The sequence below is a fragment of the Pongo pygmaeus genome, chromosome 1 (genome assembly GCF_028885625.2).
Source record: "Pongo pygmaeus isolate AG05252 chromosome 1, NHGRI_mPonPyg2-v2.0_pri, whole genome shotgun sequence".
Taxonomy (NCBI): Eukaryota; Metazoa; Chordata; class Mammalia; order Primates; family Hominidae; genus Pongo; species Pongo pygmaeus.
In genome coordinates this window covers 90976176-90987529 of record NC_072373.2, presented here as the reverse complement: position 1 = coordinate 90987529, position 11354 = coordinate 90976176, and the positions used below count along the sequence as shown (strand labels likewise).

Sequence of the window (11354 nt, the reverse complement as noted above, 5' to 3'; positions counted from 1 at the left end):
TTTCAGGTTCAGTGCCCATTTTAATATGGTTATTTGTTTTCTACTGAGTTGTTTGAGTTCCTTATATATTTTAAATTTTAACCCCTTATCATATACGTAGTTTACAAACATTTTCTTTCATTCCATAAGTTGCTTCTTCACTCTGTTAATTGCTTTCTTTGCTGTGCAGAAACTTTTTAGTTTGATGTAATTCCATTTGTCTATTTTTGGTTTTGGTGCCTGAGCTTTTGGGGTCATATCTAAAAAATCATTGCTTAGGCATATATCATATAGTTTTTAACCTATGTTTTCATCTAGTAGATTTACAGTTTCAGGTCTTACATTTAAGTCTTTAATCCATTTTGACTTAATTTTTGTACATGATATGAGATAAAGGTCCAATTTTATTCTTTAACGTGGATATCCAGTTTTCCCAACATCCTTTATTGAAGAGAGTGTCCTTTTCCCATTGTGTATTCTGGGACCCTTTGTGAAAATTAATTGACCATAATTTCATGAGTTCATTTTTTGGGCTATCTATTCTGTTCTTTTTTATGTGTCTATTTTTATGGTGATACCATTCTGTTTTAATTACTATAGTTTTGTCATGTAGTTTAAAGTCTGGTAGTATGATGCCTCCAGCTTTGTCCTTTTTATGCAGAATTGGTTTGGCTATTCAGGGTTTTCTGTGGTTCAAACAATTTTAGAATTTTTCTTTCTTTTTTTGAAGGAAAATTTGTATTATTTTAATTATTTTTATGTACAGAAAACTCAACAGTGTACATTTAACCCAGTTTAGTGGCAAGTTCTTTAGCCTTTGCCTTTTCGAGCTTGGCAATACGAGCCACAGACTTAGGAACCAGGACGATGCCGCCCCAGTGACGGCGGATCTCATCATATCTGTCATTGTAATTGGTCCTGATAGCTTCCACCAGCTTAGCCAAAGCGCCTTTGTCTTCTGAGTTCACCTGTGTGAAGGCAACAGTGGTGCAGGTCTTCCTGTGGACTAGACGTCACAGTCTTGCCTTCTCCTTGATAATGCAGTAAGGGACCCCCATTTTATGACACAGGGCAGGCAAGAAGATAACCAGCTCAATGGGATCCACGTCGTGTGCAATCACCACCAGCTGAGCTTTCTTGTTCTCCACCAAGGTGGTGACGGTGTTAACTCCTGCTCGAAAGACAGGTGGTCTCTTCGTGGGGACGTCCCCTTTGCCAGCAGCTTTCTTCTCGGCCCGGGCCAACAGTCTGCTTCTTCTCTTGCTTTGTCTCTGGTCTGTACTTGTGGGCCAGCTTAAGCAGCTGAGTAGCTGTTTGGTGGTCCAGGGCCTGGGTGAACTGGTTAATCGCAGGAGGCACTTTCAGCTGCTTATAGAGGGTGGCTCTCTGCCGCTGCAACCTGATATAGCAGGGCCATTTCACAAAGCGAGTGAGGTCTCTTTTGGGCTGGATGTCCTGTCCAATGCCAAAATTCTTAGGCTTTTTCTCAGACAGAGGATTCATCACTTTCTTAGCCTCCTGCTTCTTCATGACAGCAGGGGCCAGAGCCACCTTCTTTCCCTTGGCCTTCTTTCCTTTCGGCATCTTGGGCGGCGGGAGGAGAGAGCAGATTTTTTTCTATTTCTGTGAAAAATCACATTGGAGTTTTGATAGGGATTCCATTACATCTGTAGATCACTTTGTGTAGTATAAACATTTTAACAACATTAATTCTTCCAAACTATAAACATCATATATCTTTCCATTTATTCGTTTCTTCTTCAACTTCTTTCATCAAAGTTTTGTAAATTTTAGTGTACAGCTCTTTCATCTCTTTAATTAATTGTATTCCTATTTTGATTTTCTAGCTATTGTAAATGAGATTTTAAAAATCTCTTCTTCAGATAGTTTGTTGATAGTATTATAGAAGCACTACTGATTTTTGCTTATTGATTTTGTATCCTAAAACTGTACTGTATTTGTTTAGTAGTTCTGACTTTTTTTTTTTTTTTTGAGATGGAGTCTTGCTCTGGCATCCAGGCTGGAGTGCGGTGGCGTGATCTCAGCTCACTGCAACTGCTGCCTCCCAGGTTCAAGGAATTCTCCTGTCTCAGCCTCCTGAGTAGTTGGGATTACAGGCGCGTGCCACCACACCCAGCTAATTTTTGTATTTTTAGTAGAGACGGAGTTTCACCATGTTGATCAGGCTGGTCTTGAACTCCTGACCTCGTGATCCTCCCACCTTGGCCTCCCAAAGTGTAGTTCTGACATTTTTTTGATGGAGTCTTTAGAGTTTCTCTATATAAAATCTTATCATCAATAAACAGCAACAATTTCCCTTGTTCCTTTCCAATTTGGATGCCTTTTATATCTTTCTCTTGCCTAATTGCTCTGGCAAGGACTGACAATACTATAATGAATAAAGTGGGCATCCTCGTTTTATTTCTGGTTTTAGAGAAAAAGCTTTCAACTTTCATTGTTAAGTACAATGTTAACTGTTCTCTTGTCATATATGCTTTTATTATGTGGAGAAACATCCTTTTTATCCTAATCTGTTGAGAATTTTTATTATAAAAGACTGTTCGCATTTGTCAAATACTTTTTCCTCCATCACTCCATCAATAGGAAGATTACATGGTTTTTGTCCTTCATTCTGTTAAAGTGGTGTATCACATTTATAGATTTGCACATGTTGAACTATCCTTTCATCCCTGGGATAAATCTCACTTGATCATGTGAATAATACTTTTAATGTAATGTTGAATTTAGTTTGCTAGTATTTTGTTGAGGATTTTTACATCTACATTCAACAAGGATATTGACATGTAATTTTTTTTCTGTAATGTTCTTGCCTGGTTTTGGTATCAGGGTGATGTTAGCTTTGTAAAAAGAGTTTGAAAGTAATTTTTCTTCTTTGACTTTGGAAAAGTTTGAGAAGAACTAGTATTTGTTCTTGAAATGTTTGGTAGAATTCAGCAGGAAAGTCATCAGATTCTGGAATTTTTTGATGGGAGACTTTTTATTATTGATTCAATCTCTTTATTCAATATTGGTCAGTTTGCATTTTCTATTTCTTCATTATTGTGTCTTAGGTGTTATGTGTTTGAGAATTTACACATTTTCTAGGTTATCTAATTTGGTGTTGTGTAATAGTTCATAGTGATATGTTATGATCTTTTGTATTTCTGTAGCAGCAGTTGTAATTTCTCCTCTTTCATTTCTGATTCCCCTTATTTGAGTCTTCGCTCTTTCTTCTTAGTGTAGCTAACAGATTGTTGATTTTGTTTAACTTTTCAAAAAAACAACTCTTGGTTTCATTGACTTTTTTCTGTTGTTTTTCAAGTCTCTGTTTCATTTATTTCTGCTCTAGTCTTTGTTATTTTCTTTCTTTTGCTAACTTTGAGTTTAGTTTGCTCTTCTTTTTAGTTCCGTGAGATGTATCACTAGGTTATTTGAGATGGTTCTTTAAAAAAAAGGCATTATTTGCTATAAATTTTTCTCTCAGAACCGCTTTTGCTATACCCAATAAGTGTTGTATGTTGTATTTTCATTACCATTTGTCTTAAGATTTTTCTTATTTCCTTTTTGATTTTTTCTCTTTGACCCATTGGTTGCTCAGGAGCATGTTGTTTAATTTCCACATATTTGTGGATTTTCCAAGATTTTCTTGTTATCGTTTACTAGTTTCATAACATTGAAGTTAGAAAAGACAGTTGATATGATTTTAATTCTCTTACATTTATGCAGACTTGTTTCATGACCTAACATGTGATATATCCTGGAGAATGTTTCAGGTGTGCTTGAAAACAATGTATTTTGTTGCTTTTGGATGAAAAGTTTTCTATGTATCTTTTAGTACTGTTTAGTCTAAAGTGTAGTTCAAATCCTATGATTGTTTAATAATTTCCTGTCTGAATAATCTGTCTATTGTTGAAAATGAGTTATTGAAATATCCTACTATTATTGTATTGCAATTGCTGTCTCCCTTCAGATCCTTTAGTATTTCCTTTATGTATTTACATGCTCTAATATTTGGTGTATATGTCTGTATGTGTATGTACAATTGTTATATCCCCTTGATTAATTGACCTTTTAATCATTATATAACTTTTTTTACAGTTTTTAGCCTAAATACTATTTTGTCTGATTTGAGTGTAGCTATGTTTTCTATCTTTTGGTTTTCCTTTACATAGAATATCTTTTTCTATCCCTTTACTTTCAGTCTGTGTGTATCCTTAAAGGTGAGACGAGTCTCTTGTAGACAGCATGTATTTGGGTTTTAAAAAGTTACATTCCATCATTTTATGTCTTTTTATTGAATTATTTAATTTATTTACACTCAAGGTAACTGTTGGTAGGTAAGAACTTACTAATATCATTTTATAACTTGTTTGCTTATTGTTTGTATATACTTTCTTTCTTTCCCTGTTGCTGTCTTCCTTTTCAGTTTGATGGTTTTCTATAATAGTATGGTTTGAATCTTTTTTATTTGTGTTTTATACATCTAGTATAATAACTTTTTTCTTTTTTATTATTATTATTATTATTATTATTATTATTATACTTTAGGCTCTATGGTACATGTGTGCAACGTGCAGGTAAGTTACATATGTATACATGTGCCATGCTGGTGCGCTGCACCCACCAACTTGTCATCTAGCATTAGGTATATCTCCCAATGCTATCCCTCCCCCCTCCCCCCACCCCACAACAGTCCCCAAAGTGTGATGTTCCCCTTCCTGTGACCATGTGTTCTCATTGGTCAATTCCCACCTATGAGTGAGAATATGCGGTGTTTGGTTTTTTGTCCTTGCGATAGTTTACTGAGAATGATGATTTCCAATTTCATCCATGTCCCTACAAAGGACATGAACTCATCATTTTTTATGGATGCATAGTATTCCATGGTGTATATGTGCCACATTTTCTTAATCCAGTCTATCATTGTTGGACATTTGGGTTGGTTCCAAGTCTTTGCTATTGTGAATAATGCTGCAATAAACATACGTGTGCATGTGTCTTTATAGCAGCATGATTTATAGTCCTTTGGGTATATACCCAGTAATGGGATGGCTGGGTCAAATGGAATTTCTAGTTCTAGATCCCTGAGGAATCGCCACACTGACTTCCACAATGGTTGAACTAGTTTACAGTCCCACCAACAGTGTAAAAGTGTTCCTATTTCTCCACATCCTCTCCAGCACCTGTTGTTTCCTGACTTTTTAATGATTGCCATTCTAACTGGTGTGAGATGGTATCTCATTGTGGTTCTGATTTGCATTTCTCTGATGGCCAGTGATGGTGAGCATTTTTTCATGTGTTTTTTGGCTGCATAAATGTCTTCTTTTGAGAAGTGTCTGTTCATGTCCTTCGCCCACTTTTTGATGGGGTTGTTTGTTTTTTTCTTGTAAATTTGTTGGAGTTCATTGTAGATTCTGGATATTAGCCCTTTGTCAGATGAGTAGGTTGCAAAAATTTTCTCCCATTTTGTAGGTTGCCTGTTCACTCTGATGGTAGTTTCCTTTGCTGTGCAGAAGCTCTTTAGTTTAATTAGATCCCATTTGTCAATTTTGGCTTTTGTTGCCATTGCTTTTGGTGTTTTAGACATGAAGCCCTTGCCCATGCCTATGTCCTGAATGGTAATGCCTAGGTTTTCTTCTAGGGTTTTTATGGTTTTAGGTCTAACATTTAAGTCTTTAATCCATCTTGAATTAATTTTTGTATAAGGTGTAAGGAAGGGATCCAGTTTCAGCTTTCTACATATGGCTAGCCAGTTTTCCCAGCACCATTTATTAAATAGGGAATCCTTTCCCCATTTCTTGTTTTTGTCAGGTTTGTCAAAGATCAGATAGTTGTAGATATGTGGCATTATTTCTGACGGCTCTGTTCTGTTCCATTGATCTATATCTCTGTTTTGGTACCAGTACCATGCTGTTTTGGTTACTGTAGCCTTGTAGTATACTTTGAAGTCAGGTAGTGTGATGCCTCCAGCTTTGTTCTTTTGGCTTAGGATTGACTTGGCAATGTGGGCTCTTTTTTGGTTCCATATGAACTTTAAAGTAGTTTTTTCCAATTCTCTGAAGAAAGTCATTGGTAACTTGATGGGGATGGCATTGAATCTGTAAATTACCTTGGGAAGGATGGCCATTTTCATGATATTGATTCTTCCTACCCATGAGCATGGAATGTTCTTCCATTTGTTTGTATCCTCTTTTATTTCCTTGAGCAGTGGTTTGTAGTTCTCCTTGAAGAGGTCCTTCTCATCCCTTGTAAGTTGGATTCCTAGGTATTTTATTCTCTTTGAAGCAATTGTGAATGGGAGTTCACTCATGATTTGGCTCTCTGTTTGTCTGTTATTGATGTATAAGAATGCTTGTGATTTTTGTACATTGATTTTGTATCCTGAGACTTTGCTGAAGTTGCTTATCAGCTTAAGGAGATTTTGGGCTGAGACAATGGGGTTTTCTAGATATACTATCATGTCATCTGCAAACAGGGACAATTTGACTTCCTCTTTTCCTACTTGAATACCCTTGATTTCCTTCTCCTGCCTAATTGCCCTGGCCAGAACTTCCAACACTATGTTGAATAGAAGTGGTGAGAGAGGGCATCCCTGTCTTGTGCCAGTTTTCAAAGGGAATGCTTCCAGTTTTTGCCCATTCAGTATGATATTGGCTGTGGGTTTGTCATAAATAGCTCTTATTATTTTGAGATACGTCCCATCAATTCCTAATTTATTGAGAGTTTTTAGCATGAAGTGTTGTTGAATTTTGTCAAAGGCCTTTTCTGCATCTATTGAGATAATCATGTGGTTTTTGTCTTTGGTTCTGTTTATATGCTGGATTACATTTATTGATTTGCGTATATTGAACCAGCCTTGCATCCCAGGGATGAAGCCCACTTGATCATGGTGGATAAGCTTTTTGATGTGCTGCTGGATTCTGTTTGCCAGTATTTTATTGAGGATTTTTGCATCAATGTTCATCAAGGATATTGGTCTAAAATTCTCTTTTTTTGTTGTGTCTCTGCCATGCTTTGGTATCAGGATGATGCTGGCCTCATAAAATGAGTTAGGGAGGATTCCCTCTTTTTCTATTGATTGGAATAGTTTCAGAAGGAATGGTACCAGCTCCTCCTTTTACCTCTGGTAGAATTCGGCTGTGAATCCATCTGGTCCTGGACTTTTTTTGGTTGGTAAGCTATTGATTATTGCCACAATTTCAGCTCCTGTTATTGGTCTATTCAGAGATTCAACTTCTTCCTGGTTTAGTCTTGGGAGGGTGTATGTGTTGAGGAATTTATCCATTTCTTCTAGATTTTCTAGTTTATTTGCGTAGAGGTGTTTGTAGTATTCTCTGATGGTAGTTTGTATTTCTGTGGGATCGGTGGTGATATCCCCTTTATCATTTTTTATTGCATCTATTTGATTCTTCTCTCTTTTTTTCTTTATTAATCTTGCTAGCGGTCTATCAATTTTGTTGATCCTTTCAAAAAACCAGCTCCTGGATTCATTTATTTCTTGAAGAGTTTTTTGTGTCTCTATTTCCTTCAGTTCTGCTCTGATTTTAGTTATTTCTTGCCTTCTGCTAGCTTTTGAATGTGTTTGCTCTTGCTTTTCTAGTTCTTTTAATTGTGATGTTAGGGTGTCAATTTTGGATCTTTCCTGCTTTCTCTTGTGGGCATTTAGTGCTATAAATTTCCCTCTGCACACTGCTTTGAATGTATCCCAGAGATTCTGGTATGTTGTGTCTTGGTTCTCATTGGTTTCAAAGAACATCTTTATTTCTGCCTTCATTTCGTTATGTACCCAGTAGTCATTCAGGAGCAGGTTGTTCAGTTTCCATGTAGTTGAGCGGTTTTGAGTGAGATTCTTAATCCTGAGTTCTAGCTTGATTGCACTGTGATCTGAGAGATAGTTTGTTATAATTTCTGTTCTTTTACATTTATTGAGGAGAGCTTTACTTCCAAGTATATGGTCAATTTTGGAATAGGTGTGGTGTGGTGCTGAAAAAAATGTATATTCTGTTGATTTGGGGTGGAGAGTTCTGTAGATGTCTATTAGGTCCACTTGGTGCAGAGCTGAGTTCAATTCCTGGGTATCCTTGTTGACTTTCTGTCTCATTGATCTGTCTAATGTTGACAGTGGGGTGTTAAAGTCTCCCATTATTAATGTGTGGGAGTCTAAGTCTCTTTGTAGGTCACTCAGGACTTGCTTTATGAATCTGGGTGCTCCTGTATTGGGTGCATATATATTTAGGATAGTTAGCTCTTCTTGTTGAATTAATCCCTTTACCATTATGTAATGTCCTTCTTTGTCTCTTTTGATCTTTGTTGGTTTAAAGTCTGTTTTATCAGAGACTAGGATTGCAACCCCGCCTTTTTTTGTTTTCTATTTGCTTGGTAGATCTTCCTCCATCCTTTTATTTTGAGCCTATGTGTGTCTCTGCACATGAGATGGGTTTCCTGAATACAGCACAGTGATGGGTCTTGAGTCTTTATCCAATTTGCCAGTCTGTGTCTTTTAATTGGAGCATTTAGTCCATTTACATTTAAAGTTAATATTGTTATGTGTGAATTTGATCCTGTCATTATGATGTTAGCTGGTTATTTTGCTTGTTAGTTGATGCAGTCTCTTCCTAGTCTCGATGGTCTTTACATTTCGGTATGATTTTGCAGTGGCTGGTACCGGTTGTGCCTTTCCATGTTTAGCGCTTCCTTCAGGAGCTCTTTTAGGGCAGGCCTGGTGGTGACAAAATCTCTCAGCATTTGATTGTGTGCAAAGTATTTTATTTCTCCTTCACTTATGAAGCTTAGTTTGGCTGGATATGAAATTCTGGGTTGAAAATTCCTTTCTTTAAGAATGTTGAATATTGGCCCCCACTCTCTTCTGGCTTGTAGGGTTTCTGCCGAGAGATCCGCTGTTAGTCTGATGGGCTTCCCTTTGATGGTAACCCGACCTTTCTCTCTGGCTGCCCTTAACATTTTTTCCTTCATTTCAACTTTGGTGAATCTGACAATTATGTGTCTTGGAGTTGCTCTTCTCGAGGAGTATCTTTGTGGCGTTCTCTGTATTTCCTGAATCTGAATGTTGGCCTGCCTTGCTAGATTGGGGAAGTTCTCCTGGATAATATCCTGCAGAGTGTTTTCCAACTTGTTTCCATTCTCCCCGTCACTTTCAGGTACACCAATCAGACGTAGATTTGGTCTTTTCACATAGTCCCACATTTCTTGGAGGCTTTGCTCGTTTCTTTTTATTCTTTTTTCTCTAAACTTCCCTTCTTGCTTCATTTCATTCATTTCGTCTTCCAGGGCTGATACCCTTTCTTCCATTTGATTGCATCGGCTCCTGAGGCTTCTGCATTCTTCACGTAGTTCTCGAGCCTTGGTTTTCAGCTCCATCAGCTCCTTTAAGCACTTCTCTGTATTGGTTATTCTAGTTATACATTCTTCTAAATTTTTTTCAAAGTTTTCAACTTCTTTGCCTTTGGTTTGAATATCCTCCCATAGCTCGGAGTAATTTGATCGTCTGAAGCCTTCTTCTCTCAGCTCGTCGAAGTCATTCTCCGTCCAGCTTTGTTCCGTTGCTGGTGAGGAACTGCGTTCCTTTGGAGGAGGAGAGGTACTCTGCTTTTTAGAGTTTCCAGTTTTTCTGCTCTGTTTTTTCCCCATCTTTGTGGTTTTATCTACTTTTGGTCTTTGATGATGGTGATGTACAGATGGGTTTTTGGTGTGGGTGTCCTTTCTGTTAGTTTTCCTTCTAACAGACAGGACCCTCAGCTGCAGGTCTGTTGGAGTACCTGGCCGGCCGTGTGAGGTGTCAGTCTGCCCCTGCTGGGGGGTGCCTCCCAGTTAGGCTGCTCGGGGGTCAGGTGTCAGGGACCCACTTGAGGAGGCAGTCAGCCCGTTCTCAGATCTCCAGCTGCATGCTGGGAGAACCACTGCTCTCCTCAAAGCTCTCAGACAGGGACATTTAAGTCTGCAGAGGTTACTGCTGTCTTTTTGTTTGTCTGTGCCCTGCCCCCAGAGGTGGAGCCTACAGAGGCAGGCAGGCCTCCTTGAGCTGTGGTGGGCTCCACCCAGTTCAAGCTTCCTGGCTGCTTTGTTTACCTAAGCGAGCCTGGGCAATGGCGGGCGCCCCTCCCCCAGCCTCGCTGCCAACTTGCTGTTTGATCTCAGACTGCTATGCTAGCAATCAGCGAGACTCCGTGGGCGTAGGACCCTCTGAGCCAGGTGTGGCCTATATTCTCTTGGGGCACCGTTTCCTAAGCCCATCGGAAAAGCACAGTATTCGGGTGGGAGTGGCCCAATTTTCCAGGTGCCGTTTGTCACCCCTGGAAAGGGAACTCCCTGACCCCTTGCGCTTCCCGAGTGAGGCAATGCCTCGCCCCTGCTTCGGCTGGCGCACGGTGCGCTCACCCACTGACCTGCGCCCACTGTCTGGCACTCCCTAGTGAGATGAACACAGTACCTCAGATGGAAATGCAGAAATCACCCGTCTTCTGCGTCGCTTGCGCTGGGAGCTGTAGACCGGAGCTGTTCCTATTTGGCCATCTTGGCTCCTCCCCAACTTTTTACTTTTTATTTACCATTAACTTTTTACTTTCTATTTACCATGAACTTTTTACTTTCTATTTACCATTAGGCTTACATAAAACATCTTATACTAATGGCAGTCTATTTCATGCTGAAGAAAACAACTTTAACTGCATACAACAACTCTGTGCTTTTACTTCTTTCCACTATGTTTTTAATGTCAAAATTTATATTATTTTGTAATTTTTATTCCCTGACAACTAATTTCAGTTATAATTGTTTTAATAGATTTATCTATTAAGCATCATACTGGAGGTAACATTTATTTACACATCACCATTTCAGTCCAAAGTATTCTGAAATATGACTCTGGCTCACTTAATCATTGAGTTTTGTGCTTTTATATGGTTTGCGTTACTAATTAGTGGCCTTTTGATACCGCTTAAAGAATTCCCTTTAGTAATTCCTGTCAGGCAGGTCTAGTGGTGGTGAATTTCTTATTTCTGAAGGATAGCTTAGCTGGGTAAAATATTCCTGTTTTTGTTTGTTTGTTTGTTTTTGTTTTGTTTTGTTTTCCCTTCAGCACTTTAAATTATATATCATCTCATTCTTTCCTGGCCTGCAGTGTTTCTCCTGAGAAATCTGTGAAGAGTTGTGTTGGGACTCCCTTGTATGTGTTTCCTATCTGTTGCTGCTTTTAGAATTTTTTCTTTGTATTTTATTTTTGATAGTTTGATTATTATGAGTCTTGGTGAACTTTTTATGGGTTTAATTTGTTAGTTTATTTGGGTGATGACATGAATTTCTGATTCTTCTTAACTCTTGTGCCCTTATGTTGGTGTCTGCACATTTGAAGAGACAAC

At 38.4% G+C, this 11354-nt stretch overlaps 1 pseudogene; it reads right to left on the bottom strand.

Moving 5' to 3' along the window:
- Positions 1 to 688: 688 nt before the first annotated feature.
- LOC129041434 (large ribosomal subunit protein eL8-like) lies at positions 689 to 1578 on the bottom strand (annotated as a pseudogene).
- Positions 1579 to 11354: the final 9776 nt, after the last annotated feature.